We start from the raw sequence: 15,337 nt of genomic DNA on the forward strand, positions 1-15,337 counted from the left end.
CAGACCCCCTTAAATTTTTCTCTCTTTGTTATATTGCAGCCATTTGCTAAAATCATTTAAGTTAATTTTTTTTCCTCATTAATGTACACACAGCACCCCATATTGACAGAAAAACACAGAATTGTTGACATTTTTGCAGATTTATTAAAAAAGAAAAACTGAAATATCACATGGTCCTAAGTATCCAGACCCTTTGCTCAGTATAAAAAAATATTTAAAATGAAGGACACTTGTTTTGACATTTTTAATTGTGTCTCATAAGACCTAATACGTTTTGGGGCCACTGTATATCTTGTAATTATTCATCCTGTTGTTTAACATCACACAGAGACACTGAAGCGTTGTACAGCACAAATCCAGCATAGAGGGGTTCAGTGAATGTGGTGTTGCATGTGTGTAAATGTCTAAGTGTGTTTGTGTCAGAGATGCTGTAGAAGGACAGAATGCCGGCCGGCTCATCCAGATAAACTGCTACTTTGTTTAAGGGAGGTGATGGGGGATTTATGTCTATTCTCTGATTATGCCAGACAATCAGTTTCTCCACAAAGCAGCTCAGAATCCAGGATTTGTCATTGGCTCCGAACCTGCAGTCACCACCTTTTCCTTTCCTGCCGATTCCTTCATATGACACGACCATATCACCCTCCCCACTCCATTCAGCTTCCCAGTAACAGCGTCCAGACAGACGCTCTTTACACAGAACCTGCTGAAGGCCGTCAAATCTCTCTGGATTATCAGGATATGACATCGGTTTTGAATTATATAACAACTTTTTGTTGCTCTCTAAAAGAGAGAGACGATTGTGTGCCGTGTTTGGATCCAGTGTGAGATCACAGAAATCTGCAACAATCCACAAGAAAAAAGAACATTAAAAAGACCACAAAATATTTAGAAGAATCAAATTGGACTTGTACACATATACACTAAAACATTTTATACTTGAGACCTTATTCTAGTCTTGTTTAAAAGTGTGTACCATGAAGAAAATATGTGTAGACCTACATTTTTGTAGTCCTGCTTTAATCATGTTCTCTCCCCCGTGATCCAGACTGTCAAAGAAAAAAAAAGCATAATTTGCCATGTTCTATTCATCTGAATAAAAGTCTTAAAAATACAATGCAAAAAAATATATATAAAAAATCAGCAAATAAAATAAAGTAAATAATCATTACATTTCAGAAACTTTCCAGAAGTTTTGGAAACTTTACAGGATTTTTTTGGAAACTTTTGGAAGGATTCCAGAAATGTTCTGGAATTTTTCAACCCCGTTGCAACCCTAGTTAGGAGCCAAGCATAGAAGGTGCGAAAGCAACTATTGTATCCTGTATTATATTTTCTTCTTCTTCCGCTTGAGTCTATGGCAGCCCACAGAACTGCTTGCGAGACAGTTATGAAATTTGGCACACAGATAGAGGACTTTCTGAGCATTTAACTACAGCAAATTCCTCTTCTAGGGAGCTTGCGCTGCATCCTGTAGTGGACACTTTGGGGACTGCCGCCAGCAGGACCCGAGTCTGAAGCACACGTGAAAAAACTTCAATCCTATGGAAGGATTCCAGAAATGTTCTGGAATTTTTCAACCCCGTTGCAACCCTAGTTAGGAGCCAAGCATAGAAGGTGCGAAAGCAACTATTGTATCCTGTATTATATTTTCTTCTTCTTCCGCTTGATGGCAGCCCACAGAACTGCTTGCGAGACAGTTATGAAATTTGGCACACAGATAGAGGACTTTCTGAGCATTTAACTACAGCAAATTCCTCTTCTAGGGAGCTTGCGCTGCATCCTGTAGTGGACACTTTGGGGACTGCCGCCAGCAGGACCCGAGTCTGAAGCACACGTGAAAAAACTTCAATCCTATTGGTCCATGTAGCCCGTGACGTCTTGGGTGGGCACCCGGAAGTATCAAAAGGGCACCCGCTGAACACGTCACCAACTTTTGTTGTCTTCAGGAGCCGTCTGTTTGTTCAGCGTATGTGAAGTATCATCAGTCGAGCAGCGCTTTCGGGAATGTGCCTCTGTGTTTGGTTTCTAACACTTGAGGGCATATTCTAACTTTTGTGTTATCGTTTTTAGCGAGTTGTTTTTTTACGAGACCACTGTGCCTCTCTAATTTGCATATTATCGTGTGGAGAGTCTCGTTGAGCATGGATGTATTTAGATGCTCTGTTGAGAGATGCTTGTGAGCTTTCTCTCCCAGGGTGTTTTAATGACCTAGATTGGTTTGGGGGTGTCCCCCGAAACAGCTGCTGTGTCGTGTGTCACTCAGTTTTCTGCTGCCGATGCTTGAGAGCGTTTGTGGCCACGATAATCATGGTGTGGCATCTGTTGGTAGACTGGCCTTCTGGGCTCCTTTGACATATCTGTCAAAGGTCTATTAGATCAGGTAGGCTTGGGCATAGTCAGCGGCCTTCGAGAGGTTAATTCTAAGCCGGTCAAGGTCCTCTTTACCTCTGAGGGGTCTGGCCCATCATGATCTGAGGATCATAGACAGTGCTAGTGAGCAGTACTCTTCTGCTCCTTCCCCCTTCGAGAGTTGAGTCCAGAAGATGATACCTCACTCCTCCTCCAGAGCGATTCTCAGCACTGGGTAGTAAGGTTGGGCAGTCTCCCCTGATTTCAGGGTATTTCCAAGCAGGCGGTCCCCCTGAATCCTGAATGCTAAGTTTGGGTCGCCCCCCCCCCCCCTTTTTGTTAGGGTTTTTCAAGTAGATGACCCATTGCTTTAGAACATAGTTGTTTGAGGACAGCTGTATTCCTAGCTGATTTTGGGGAATGCCTCTTTCTGTATTAGCCAGATGGGTTTAGAAGTGGGCTGCCTCCCCAGGTCTCTGGGTATTTTTAAGTGGGCGGCCCCTCTGAATCCCGCATATTAAGTTTGGGCTGAGCAGACTGTTCCCCTGCCTCAGGGCTTTTAATGGACAGCCCCTGCTCAGAGTGTAGCTGTCTGTGGATAGTTATGCTCCAGCTCAAACTTACGGTCTGAGGGCAGCTGTGTTCCAGCCTTCTATAACTAGGTTGGGATCCCCTTGGCACAAGCTCTCTCAAGTAATCTCTCATATTTGTGCGTGCAATTGATGAGCATGCGCTACGAGCACAGCCAGTATAATGGCTGACAGGACAGGTTAATTCGTTTTTACTGACATATGGCCTGTCCTGACATCAGTTCACTGTTGTTCTACCGAAGCTCCTCACCACCTGTATGGGCAATCTTCAGCCTTATCTGAGGGAACTGCTATTCAAGAATAGCTGTGCTCCAGATTGGTGACATCTTCCCTTACTAGGGTATTTAAGTAGTGCTCTCCTTGAGCCCCTTGCCTAGAATGTGCTGTCTCCCCTGTTAGGGTTTTTAAGTAGATAGCCCACTCTCTGTGGTCTTGACAATCTTCAGTTAGGACCCCTGGAGGATAGCTCTCTGAGGATAGCTGTGTGCCAGCTCGGTGACTGCTCCCCTTGATAGATTATTTAAGTAGTGAACTCCTTGAGCCCTTGCCTAGACGGTGCTGTCTCCCCTGTTAGGGTTTTTAAGTAGATAGCCCACTCTCTGTGGTCTTGGCAATCTTCAGTTAGGACCCCTGGAGTATAGCTATCTGAGGATAGCTGTGTGCCAGCACGGTGACTGCTCCCCTTGTTAGATTATTTAAGTAGTGGACTCCTTGAGCCCTTGCCTAGACAGTGCTGTCTCCCCTGTTAGGGTTTTTAAATAGATAGCCCACTGTTGGTGGTCCTGGCAATTTACAGTGGGTTCGCCTTCGTAAGAACATGGCTATCTGAGGATAGCTAAGTGCCAGCTCGGTGATTGCTCCCCTGCTTAGGGTTTTTAAGTAGCAGTCTCCTTAAGCCTTAGCCTAGACTGTGCTATATCCCCTGTTAGGGTTGTAAGCAGATAGCCCCCTCTCTGTCTGGGCAGTTTTGTGGGAAGGTATTGGTAGATAGCTCACATAGCATAGCTATCTGAGGATAGCTGTGTTACTAACTTAGTTTAGATGTCCCTCATTCATCTGAAATTGGGTTCCCCATTTTCAAATTATCTAAGCAGCCTGGGGCATCAGTTGCTTGGCCCCTAGGTGTGTCTCTATCAATTCCTTGGTGCTCTCCCACCAGGTGGACAGGCATGTGCCATGGCATGGCATAGTTCGCATTTCGTTCCCCAAAGTGTCCACAAGAGGACGCAGTGCGAGTTCCCTAGAAGGGCAATGTCTCGGGTTACACATGCAACCATGGTTCCCCGAGAGGGAACGAGACACTGCGTCCCCTCGCCATGCCTTTGGCCTGGCTGTTTTGCATCTCCTTCACACAACCAAGTTGATGACATGTTCAGCAGGTGCCCTTTTACACTTCCGGGTGCCCGCCCATGACGTCACGGGCCACGTGGACCAATAGGATTAGAGTTTTTTTCACACATGCTTCAGACACTGGTCCTGCTGGCAGCAGTCCCCAAAGTGTCCACTAGAGAACGCAGCGTCTCGTTCCCTCTTGGGGAACCATGGTTACATGCGTAACCCGAGACGTTTGTCTCTAACTCAAACCCTGTAGCACCACCAACTGTCTAAATTTGTCTATGCTAATAATCTTTGAACTGTAAGTTTTTCCCCTCTAATTCTTTCGCTTATGATGAGTTAATTGCACCAAATTACATAATTTTCTGTCATTAACTTTTTTAATATTCTGAATTTTCAGGGAAAAAAAGGGTTTTCTGAATTCGTCCTAGAAGGTTTAGGCTATGTACACACTTGGCGTCTTTTTTGAAGCTGCCAGTGTCTGTTTTACATTATAATCCTATGGAGTAAACCGTGTTATCAAAAAAGTCTTCTTTTTTAAACACCACCGCCGGTGTCTTTTTTGCAGCTCAGAGCGTCTTTTTAAGTTGAAAAAAGTTAAACTTTTCTGAAAAAAAGTGCCCTTTTGACAGCTGACCAATGACAAGCGAGTAGTGAGACCTGTCGTTTCCATAACAACAAGAAAAAATGGAGAAGGTGCCAGTAGATAAACTTTGTTTAATCTAAATATGCCGCAAACCGTGCATCATCCAACCGAAGCTCCTGGACTAAATTGTTGTAAGCACCATATGGTTTCCTTTCCCGTATGTCGTCGTGCACCCACAAACGTTGCTGTGAACTGATGTTCTCCTCCCCGTTAACCTCAAAAGCCAATGCAAGAGCTAACATCCTCTTTCTGGACATTTCCGCACCACACAGCACTAGGCTACTGTTGTTATAGTAACAAAAGATGCCCTCGGCTGCTATTTGTAACCAAAACGCTGACAGCTTTTAAAAAATTTTTTTACTAAAAAAAGCACCCTTGTCAACTTTTTCTTGTCAAAAAATATGCCAAGTGTGAACATGCCCTTATTCATTTTTCACCAACATTGGCTGAGATCATATTCAGACCATGCTGCCAAAAAGTTAAAAGATTTTTGATAGACCACACCATTCTTGTGTAGTGTATCAATGAATTTTGATGAAGTGCACACCGAAATGGATGTGAGACTATATGTCCACAATGCTATTCAGACCAAACTTGGTACATGTTATAAAAACCATGACCTGAGGGTACTTGCACAGTTTTGGCACAGCAACACCTACCTAACTTCTGAACAGTTTGGTCCATGTCTGTCATTTTGGGCATCAACCATTTTTAATTTTGTCGTAAAATTTTGCAGAAAGTCATGCTTTATTTTTGTAGTTCTGTAGTATACTACTAGCGCAGAAACTGCCTACCCTAGCTTTAACAGAAAAACATTGGCTATGTAAATGTATAATCGGATCGTTTTCTGCTGCTGGAGTCACATTCTCAGAAGATCTATGCTATTTTTATGGACATGTAAATATGTATTTTATTTGTCGTTCAATATGTAAACAAACATCATCTCAGTCCCTTAATTTAGAGTTCATGAAGTAAATCATATAAAACTGCATTTAATTAAAAAGTGTCCATCATACCAAAGTTTTTCCAGTTTGCAGTTTGGATCCTCCTGTCTGAGCACTGAATCTCCAGGGTGATTGTAGCTCAGATCCAGCTCTCTCAAATGGGAGAATTTTAAACTCAGAGCTGAAGCCAGATGAGAGCAGCCTTCCTTTGTCACCATACAACCAGATAATCTACAATGACAGACATCAAAGGAATAAATACATATATGTATTTATGAATGAATGAATGAATGAATGACTAGTTTAAATTTGCCTCAGCTTCTCCAGTTTACAGTTTGGACTCTTCAGTGCATCAGAGAGCAGCTTCACTCCTGAATCTTTCAAGTTATTGTTACTCAGGTCCAGCTCCTTTAGACAGGAGTTTGATGATTGAAGAGCTGAAGCCAGACTTTCACAACACTGATCGGTGAAATTACAGATGGACAATCTAAATTGAAGAGTAAATGATTACATATTTGACCCTTATGTTAGCACCACATTTAGAATGCATTTGATGCTTTACAAAACATTGCAAATTTTACAAAGCTTTCAGTGAGCTGTGTGACTTTTAGGAAAATGTGCTCCAATATTATACTTGAATTGTGACATTACAAAGGTTTTTTTTTTAATCTGATTTTAATATTGTTAAATGATGCTGTAATATTTTTAGAAACTGTGTAGACTTGAAATACTGAAAAAAAGTCTTATGTTCTTAGGCAAATAACAGTATCTTTGAACATAGCCACTTATCCACTCTTGTCCAACATATCCACTTCTCTATATATTGTTGGTAAAAAAAATTAAGTAATAAAAAATATATACAAAACAAACCTCAGTCTTTCTAGTTGGCAGTTTGGACTCTTCAGTGCATCAAAGAGCAGCTTCCCTCCTGAATCTTTCAGGTCATTGTTACTCAGGTCGAGCTCTCTCAATGAGGAATTTATTTGTAGCGCTGTAGCCACACATTCACAACACTGATCAGTGAGATTACAATCTGACAATCTAAAAAGAACAGGAAATGCTTAATTAACACTTTGCAGAATACCACTTAAATAGGAAGATTGCAAAATCATTTGATCTCACCGTTAACAACTGTTACTTTGTCACTGTTATGGTCATTTCAAAGCACCATTTATCACAATCATAGTTGATCGCTCTAGGGCCCTGTTTTCACCTGGTATTAAAATGCGTTTTGGTCGATCGGATCACAAGTAGACAAGGGAGACACATCCCCATTCACAGCTGGTGTTTTAAAGGGGTCATCGGATGCTAAATTCACCTTTACATGTTGTTTGAACTGAAATTTGTCTTGGCAGTGGGTGTACACAACCACCCTATAATGATAAAAAAATCCACCCAGTGTTTTTTTTAAAATATCAATAAATCATGAGCACTGTCTCAGATAGGGTTGCCACCTTCAGTGAGGCAAAATAAGGGACACCCATTCACGAAAAAAATGCCAAATTGTATATGACATATATGATTATTTACTATGTATATATTTATGATTAATATAAATGATACATTAATAAATATGGGTCTATGGGGTCTATGAGTCATTGGGGACCAGAAACTGTTTGGTTACCCACATTCTTCAAAGTATTTTCTTTTATGTTCAACAGAAGAAAGAAATTTATGCAGGTTTAGAACAACCTGGGTAAATTATGACAGAATTTAAATTTTTGGGTGAACTATCCCTTTAGATCAGACAGTTCACTGTGAGCAACTGAAATGCTTCTCTGCAAACTGTGTGTTCATCATTAGTTACTGGACAGACACATTGATAACTTTCCCATTCAGCCCTACATCTGGAGAGCCTTGTGTTCAAAGGGCAGATTTGAGCTCTAGATGTTTTAAACCGCGCAGGTTTAGCGCATGCTGCGCTCACGTGAATGGCCTTTAACGGCGTGCGTTCTGGAGACTCCGTCGCAATGGCAGTGGGCTACTTTTGTTTTTGAAGCAAATGTGCCCCCGATCAACCTAAATGCGCCTTTTTATGAATCTTTGCAAATCACCTTTCCTAATAATGTGCTAGTTAGCAAGTTCCACGACAAATGCTGCTAAAGTTTACAGTCTGTCAAAGAACTGCTCGTCACCCCACGGAAGACAGGGGCGGGGTGAGCAGAGCTCATTAGCATTTAAAGGGACATGCACTGAAATGGGTTGCTGAGAAAAGAGCTGTTTTTGACAAGGTAAAAAGGGTGTTGTTTTACACTACCATTGAGAAATTTTAACCAAAGTATGTTACAGACTTTTCATTAAGACCCTAAATAATCATATCAACTTGTGGAAAATGGGCATCCCATGACCCCTTTAAAACGTCTCTTCTGTCCACTTTCGACCACTTCTGTTCTGATTTCTTTAAAGGGAGGGTGTATGGGCCAGTCTTTTTTTTCATCTTACACAATTTACAAGCCTAACACTGTGTGTGTGTTTCCTCTATTTTTAAAACATTTACTGCATGGATAAATGAAAAATCTTTAACACATCAGTCAAAACATTTTGCGTAGACCTATTTATTTTATTCTTATCATACGTCATTTTATTCTGCTCGAAAGTGGACAAGATCAAAACGTTTTCAACCACGTTCACACCTCTATTTATCGTGTCGTCCACTTCGAATTGACAAAAACACATCTTAATACTAGGTGTAAACAGGGCCTAGAAAGGATAAAAAAAGGACACAGCTATCAGTCAAAACATTTTGCGTAGACCTATTTATTTTATTCTTATCATACGTCATTTTATTCTGCTCGAAAGTGAACAAGATCAAAACATTTTCAACCACGTTCACACCTCTATTTATCGTGTCGTCCACTTCGAATTGACAAAAACACATCTTAATACTAGGTGTAAACAGGGCCTAGAAAGGATAAAAAAAGGACACAGGAGATCAACTGTGATTATGTTGAGATTGCAACTCATTCCATGTTAAGACTTCTTTTCATGCAAAATGGCAAATGCCAAAAGCCAAATGCTTACAGGGCTTTTCTGCAGTTTCTCACAGCTGGTATTAGTCTCTTTCTGCCTTCATCTGATGTGTTGAATTTCTTGAGGTTCAGTTCATCCAGCACCTCATCTGACATCTGAAGCATGTAGGCTATTGCTGAGCAGTGAGGGAGAGAGAGTTTCGTCCATGACAGTTTATCTGAATTCACAAAACTCTGAATCTCTCTGTAGAGAGTCTGATTATTCAGTTCCAGCAGACAGAGGAACAGATTGATAGATTTATCAGCTGACAGTTGTTCATCACCAATAATTTTATCTGTAATATATGCTGTGACTAAACCAATGGCCCCTGAGGTGTTCTCCGTGTATGTCAGAAGATCCTCTAAGAGTATCTGATTGGACTCCAGTGAGATGCCCAGCAGGAAGCGGAGGAAAAGATCAAAGTGTCCAGTCTTCAATGATTTATCAACTGCTGCTTTAAGCAGCATGTACTATGACAATTGCTCAGATTTGTAAAATGACTTCAGTACCTCCTTGTTGTCGTGTAGGTGGCAGTAAAACACATAGAGAGCTGCCAGAAACTCCTGAAAGCTGAGATGAATGAAGCTGTAGACTTTCCTCTGATTAATCACAGATTCCTCCTTAAAGATCTGAGTGCAAATCCCAGAATACACTGATGCTTCAGTGACGTCTAAGCCGCTCTCAATCAGGTCCTCCTCATAGAACATCACATTGCCCTTCATCAGCTGATTGTAAGCCACTTCAGCAAGTTTCACAATAACTTTTCTGTTGGACTGCAGGAGTTTCTCTGGATCTCTCTCTTCATACTTCTGGCTCCTCATGTTGATCTGAATGAGCAGGAAGTGGATGTACATCTCAGTCAGAGTTTGAGGGATTTTTGCATTGATATCTTGTCTCAGGATGTTTTGAAGCACAGTGGATGAGACCCAGCAGAAGACGGGGATGTGGCACATGATGTGGAGGCTTCTTGATTTTGTGATGTGTGAGATTATTCTGCTGGCTTGATGCTCGTCACTGATTCTCTTCCTGAAATATTCCTCCTTCTGAGCGTCATTGAATCCCTGAATTTCTGTCACCTGGTTGATGTAGTTAGAGGGGATCTCATTGGCTGCTGCTGGTCTGGAGGTGATCCAGATGAGAGCAGAGGGAAGCAGATCTCCTCTGATGAGGTTTGACAATAACGCACACACTGATGAAGACTCATTTATATCAGAAACTTTCTCACTGTCTGAAAACGTCAGTGTGATTCTGCTTTCATCCAAACCATCAAAGATGAACACAACTTTACATTCATCATAAATCTTTGAGTCCAGATCTTGAAGTTCAGGATTTAAGTCCAGCAGAAGTCTGTGAAGACTGTACTGATGATCTCGGATCAAGTTCAGCTCTCGAAATGGAAGCACAAATATGAAATCTACATGCTGATTGGCTTTTCCCTCGGCCCAGTCCAGAATGAACTTCTGCACAGAGACGTTTTTTCCAATTCCAGCGACGCCTTTAGTAAGGACAGTCTTGATTTTGTCTTTCTCCTCCCATCCGGGTTTAGGTGGGGGGTTAAAGATGTCATTGCAGCAGATTGGAGTGTCTTGTGTTCTGGTTGTTTTCTCCATCTGTAAAACCTCATGTTCTTCATTCACACCTTCTCTCTCTCCCTCTATAATGTAGAGCTGTGTGTAGATGGTGTTTAGGAGTATTTCATTCTCTCGTAGGTTGATTCCCTCAAATAAGCGCTCATACTTTTTCTTCATTCTGGTTTTGTGAGTGGTTTTGACTGTTTTAATGGCAACTTCCTTTTCCCCACTGCAGGCAAGAGAAAGCAATTAAAGCATTGTGTCCACATTTCACATCACACAGAACAGAGCTCTTTTAGGTATATACCATGCTGGCATGCTACACAAATATACTGCAGATTTTTTCTCTAATATGCATGTATTCTTTGTCCAATTCAGGCAAAAATCTCACATGGCTCCAGCGGTCACTGCTTGAACCACTGAATTTGCAGTCTTTATAGACACGCAACTGTCTATGTTACAAACGTTAAAAAAATGCACTCATAGTCGCATTTTATATCTTGAATTTTGTGGGCATTTTTATTCATTTTGGTGGCATTTCTAGCCTTACGTTAAGCTGTTTTACACCAGCTTGCTTGCTGTTATGCTTGATGGGAGGATTAATGCCTAAAATAGGCTGGCAGTTTTTTTATTGATTTAATTTCATAGCAGTGACAAACACATTGCTATCTGGCTGTCACCAATGAAGACCGATCAGGAAGATGAGGATGCTGCTCGATTTGCGTGTGTTAAATGTGTCGGCTTTCACTGTGTCACTCATTGTGAAGGCTGTGCCATCTGGAGGTTACATTTGTAAAAAGGGCACGTATCTAGTCAAAGGCCAAACTAAAAAAGGTGCTTGAGTAACACTTGGGATCTATCTATGCATGTGCATGGCCTTAGATAAAATATTTTATTATAATAAATATTTATATACCTAATATTGCATGTTTGTAACAGATATCCACTCAGTTGTGTTTTGGAACAAAAAACAAAAACTCCTCTTATTCTCTTAGAGGTACAGAGAAACTACTGAAAAAAAGAATCTCACGTGGCTTCAGGATTCACAGCTCCAGTTCTGAAATTAGTTGGTGGATCCAATAAATTTGATGTCTTCTCTCTCCTATCATAGCGACGCTCTTTAGCAGGAGAGTTATGCTCCATATCCATGATTTCAGGTGCTTTTCTGAAAACATAAGACACAGTACAAAAAAAACACTGCACGTGCAAATAAAGTCAACTTTACATAGGCATACAAATATGACTGCAAAATTTTTATTTAAACAGCTACGGTTCTAACAGAAGACTTAATGTAAGTGTTTTTTTTTTTAATAAACTACCAGAAGAAACACTCCTAGAGATCCAGAGATAAGACAAAGCAATCATATTGTTTCTTATGCCTATCTGATGTCTCAGGTTCTTGTCTCCAATTCTGGAAAAATAATCTCACATGGCTTCAGGATTCACAGCTCCAGTTCTGAAATTATTGGGTGGCTCCATTGAATCTGTAGTCTTTATAGACACACAACTGGAACATGGTGCACCTCCCTCCTCTCTGCTCTCATAGCGACGCTCTTTAGCAAGAGAGTCCTCCTCCATATCCACGATTTCAGATTTCAGAAGTCTTTAGAAACGTAAATGAGACAGAATTAGGAACACTGGCTTCTTCCAATTAAGGGCTATTATAAAATTAAAAAATGTTCTGTTATTTAGCGATTTGGAAGTTGTTATTCATATTTTTATTACATCTACTGTAATTCAGTGTATTGTGATGTTTCTTATGCCTCATTATTACAAAATTAGGATGATAAAGCAGTGGAGAAAAACATGAAACAAATGATGGACATGCAAATGTTGTTATTAAATGTTTAAGTTTAGATATTTGATAGACAATGCATGAAACTGAAAGATGTGAATAACTAGTTAATTAGAATGTCACATTTTATTTTAAGGTCCAATTCTCGCTGTTAACAAACCATTAACTACGACTTTTGCCTCAAACTCCTAATTTGCTGCTTATTAATAGTTAGTAAGCAATTAGGGATGTAGAATATGATCATGCAGAATAAATGCTTATAAGTACTAATAAACAGCCAATATGTTAATAATAGTATGCTAATAAGCAACTAGTTAATAGTGAGAATTGGTCCCTATACTAAAGTGTTATCAAATACATATGTAATATGTGAAATATAAAAATATGTATTATACTCCTTATCTTGTTTGCATATTGAAATTGATTCATTCTTTGCTGTTTGAGAGTTCGAAGTCCATCAAGACAACAATAACCTACAGGAAATTGTATCATAATAATTTTTAATCCTCAACAAAATGTTGTGGGTTACTTACTCTTTAAACTCTGACAGCTCCAAAACAGGTTAGTACCACAACAAACAACCAATAACAAGCTGAATGGTGCTTGCCTCATATTTACACAGTCACACATTTTTACGTGAAGTATTTCTTTTGAGTTTGGGGTAAAATTCTAAATGTCAAACAGTGGCAGAAAGCATGTTAAATTTCGTGAAGAACATACTGTTCTTAACCATTTTAATCTCAGCCCATATGATCCAAAGAATCTGTTCAGGACAAACTGGATGACAAATTTAAATATTCAACCTATATATCAGCGCAACTGATTGAGCCAAGCCCAGTATTTAAACAGATAACATACAGTAAATGTACAATATGAAACCAAGAAACCTGAATATATTATCATGGTCTGACTACACACCCCAAATATCAAGCTATGTGCCTAGTACATGAAGTGGCTCATTCACGTAGGCTATATTTGTCTAAACTAGATCTATTAAACTAAAAGCTACAGAGCAACTTAGAGATGGCAGCCCTTAAAAAAATTAACCATGGTTTACAACAAATGAAACCAGAAAACCACGGTTAATATAGTTAATCCATGGTAACCACATGTTTTTGCTACACTAACCAGTTTAACTATGGTATTTGTAGTAAACCTGCTGTCAGTGTCCTTACTGTTAATCCAAGAAAGTAAAAGAGAGAAAATCACCCACTGCTCTTGCCTGAATTACTTTGTGATTTTAACAAGAATGAACATGTATTTAATTTAGTGAGGACTACGCACTGCTATTTTATATTTGATTATTCTGTTTCTGTACTTGGACACCTGGGACAAACTAAAACATTGATTAATTTGTCTCTTTGTTCTATTTATTTATTTGTGCCATTTACACAATTTCACACAGGGCCCTGCAAACCTCAGCTACGGTCCTGGGCCTAGGCCTACATTTATGAAAATTTGACTGGATATCCATGATAGATAGATATGTATTGCGGCTGTCGCGAATGAAGCGAAAATGAAGCTGAAATGAAATGTCGATAGCGTATTAAGTTTAGATCTGCTGATGTTATAGCACGTTTCCATTTGACAGCAGTGGTGCATTATATAACCAGATGAGATTAGTCATGCTGAGACGCTGGAGTTCGACCGACCCTGCGTCCCAATGTGCATACTATCCACCCTATCTGCCCTAAATAGTATTGAAAATGACTAAAATTACTTATATCACATAGCATTTAGGATGGGTAGTGTGCACATTGGGACGCAGGCCCAATGTTTTTGGAAGTCGCCATAGTGGGGTTAACTCGAGCAGTGCATGAGTACCACACATATATTTTTTGCATTCCCATTTGCTGACATAGAAACAGAAAAACTCAACGATAGTGTTTTCACGACTTTCAATAAAAGGGAAAAAATGAGAGAGACTGATAAGGACAATCAGAAGAGAGAGCGATGTCAAATTTACCGTCCCTCCTCCCATAGTGCATTAGAAATACCCTCGCATTAGCATTAACTCGTTTTTTTTGCATCCTTTGATGCACAGGTAATATAATACAAAGAACAGTGTTATAAATGTACATACATCTTTCCAAAAAATACAAATATGAAAAATAGGATTCGAGGATTTACGTTAAACGCATCACCACAGTCTTGTAAAATGCTCTTTGCTAGTTTTCTGTTTACTGTTCGCGCGGAAATGATTTACACTGTTGTTATAGTTACCTGATATTTTGCTGAAAGTGGTCGTTTACTGTGCCCTGATCTTTCAAACCCCGCGTAGAAAAAATTACTCCACGACCAACGCAGAGGCGAAACCGAAAGGAAGAAGTGCGAGCAGGGATGGCTAAAAAGCACAATAAGGAAATGTTACATGTCTCAATCGCGTCAATCTTTACAAAGAGCTGTCGGAGAACAGATTAGAATACACCATTTTTACATACGTCGAAAGTTTACATCCTTGCTGAATCTGCGCAAAATGAGAATCTTTTTGAACAAAATAACATCGATCATGAAGAAAAAAACAAATACCTGTGAAGCCTTTAAACGCCGTTTTACCGCCTGTCGTTAGGCCAAGTGCAGCACACGTTTTACTGCGTTTTTACTTTCGATTGTGGAAGTGCATACACGTGGGAGCTGGTTTCTCATTGGCTAGTGAGGTCTAGTTCTATTTTAAATTCTAAATTCTAAAGCTATATTTAAAAACTACATTCAAATGAAACTAGTACAGCTGGAAAATAAGGTTAAAAAGAAAAGAAAAGAAAAGAAACGAAAACACCACCAGGTGGCGCCCTAGCTCTATTAAATCAGAGTTCACTGTCTGTTTACTAATCGCTAATAACGCGTCTGTACGTTTTTGTAACACACACTTGGTGTGCACCTCCAGCCCAACAGATGCTGCTCTCAGTCTGAATGTGCGATAGCCTATTCGTATTTATATTACATGCATTTGAGAATCTGATTTCCTTGCCTTGTGTCACTGCAATTATAGACTGCAGGGATTGACTAAGTATGGCTTTTTATTTCTCCTCTTTCCTATTACTTCAAGTTCAAGTCCAAGTTATTGTCAATTCTTCCACAATTGTCAATTCTTCCAC

The 15,337-nt window shown here is 40.0% G+C and overlaps 1 pseudogene; it reads right to left on the minus strand.

Moving 5' to 3' along the window:
- Nucleotides 1–209: 209 nt before the first annotated feature.
- LOC107602666 (NACHT, LRR and PYD domains-containing protein 3-like) lies at nucleotides 210–14,860 on the minus strand (annotated as a pseudogene).
- Between the last annotated feature and the right edge of the window lie 477 nt (nucleotides 14,861–15,337).

The sequence above is a fragment of the Sinocyclocheilus grahami genome, unplaced genomic scaffold, assembly GCF_001515645.1.
Source record: "Sinocyclocheilus grahami isolate Dianchi unplaced genomic scaffold, SAMN03320097.WGS_v1.1 scaffold332.1, whole genome shotgun sequence".
NCBI classification, from domain to species: Eukaryota; Metazoa; Chordata; class Actinopteri; order Cypriniformes; family Cyprinidae; genus Sinocyclocheilus; species Sinocyclocheilus grahami.